The sequence below is a fragment of the Notechis scutatus genome, chromosome 9, assembly GCF_049901735.1.
Source record: "Notechis scutatus isolate UNSWTSFEM ecotype Mainland chromosome 9, rNotScu1.2, whole genome shotgun sequence".
Taxonomy (NCBI): Eukaryota; Metazoa; Chordata; class Lepidosauria; order Squamata; family Elapidae; genus Notechis; species Notechis scutatus.
In genome coordinates, this window is record NC_142017.1 from 2,948,132 (window position 1) to 2,949,791 (window position 1,660).

Genomic DNA, 1,660 nt, shown 5'->3' on the forward strand with positions numbered 1-1,660 from the left:
GGCGAACCACAACAACAACCAAGCTCAGAGAACACCAAGGACTCCCACAGTATCTTATACTCTTACAGCCAACACATTCTTCAAAATAGCTCACCCACAAAGCTATAGTTACGCTCTTAGGCTGGAATCGTGCAAAACACAAAACCATATCCAACTCACCCCTGTTTAGAAGGCAGGATTGCTCTCCATGCTTCGTGGGTTTTAAATCATGGTTTAGCAGGCTGTGTGAATTCAGATAATGGTGTTTTGTTCCCTAAACCTGAATGAAGCCACCTGGTTGTAGTTCAGAGGCGAATCTGTTTAAAGGTAATTGAAAAATTCCTGTTCAGTGTTGGACAGAATCAGAACCACCGGCACTATTCTGACTTGTTTGACACTGCAAAAGACGTTGCCATTATATTTTGATTCATATCTCAGGTTCTCTCTCTGTAGCTGTGGCTGCCCTTGCAGAAGTACAGAGAAAAGGGAAGGAAAGTTGCTATGTCAAGGAACTTGTTGGAAATAGGAGCTGCGAGCCTGTCTTGATACCTTTCTCCAAGACTGCATTTGAGTTTTTATTTTAGCTAAGGACACAAAAAAAGTTGAAAACTGTCCACAAAGGAAGTAGATCTTTTTTCATGAGGGCTTCTGTCTCCCTTAACTCTCTTAATGAATTGTTTTTGGTGGAAGCGGAGTCCTAATTGAAAACCAGAAAAACACCAGGCCTGTAGTTTTCTAGTCTTAAATAAAGATTCTTCTTCCACCAATGTCCGGCTGCATCTGGATTTGGGCCCCTTCTATAAACAAAGTAGAAAGCTTTGGCTTGCTTTGATTTCCAACAAATTGGCTATTTTCTTCCCCCGCGGCTTCAATTTAAGAGTTCTAATTTTCTCTCCACCATTTCCAATTCTCCATTATTGACATGGTCTGCGCCTTTTTTTTTCTTCCCAGATTTGGAGTTGAGCTTGTCTTTGCCAGGGAGTTGAGTTCAAGTGTCACCTCTTCTGTGAATTAATTTGATGAGTTTATTAGGCAGGTAGACCAAGTGGTGTGGTGGCCTAGAAGTGGAACTCTCGCCACACTATCAGGAGGCTGTGAGTTCAATCCTAGGTGGAGGCACATATTTCTCTCTCTGGGCACAATGAGAAAAGAAAAAACTCCTCATTGGAAACAGGAAGGGCATCCGGCCAATAAACACTCAGCTTGCTCCATTCAGTTGTCCAGACTCCAGCCTGCAAGGGATTATGAAGTCATTAAAAAGTTGTTGAAAGGGGATGATGATTAAGCAGGTAGATCAGGGGTTTCAAACTTGACAACTTTAGGACTTGTGGATTTCAACTCCCAGAATTCCTCAACCAACCTAGACCTGCATGGCTCATCAGATGAAAATTCTACCATAGAGGAATATTTTAAAGAGACCATTTGTCTGAAATAGTATAAGGTGTAAGATTTCCTCCTTGAGGAGGGGGTTGAGCTAGAAGATACATACATACATACAATTTTCACCTGATGAAAATGATCAGGTGAACATCAACAGAGGACAAATGTCACCTACAAACCTCTTTCTACATGTCTACAAAGGCAATCTGATTTACGCAGCCGTTTTCCAATTTGCCTGGACGTCAAGTGTCTCTTCCCATATGGCACGCAACACACAAGGCTACAAATCAAACCCTAAGCC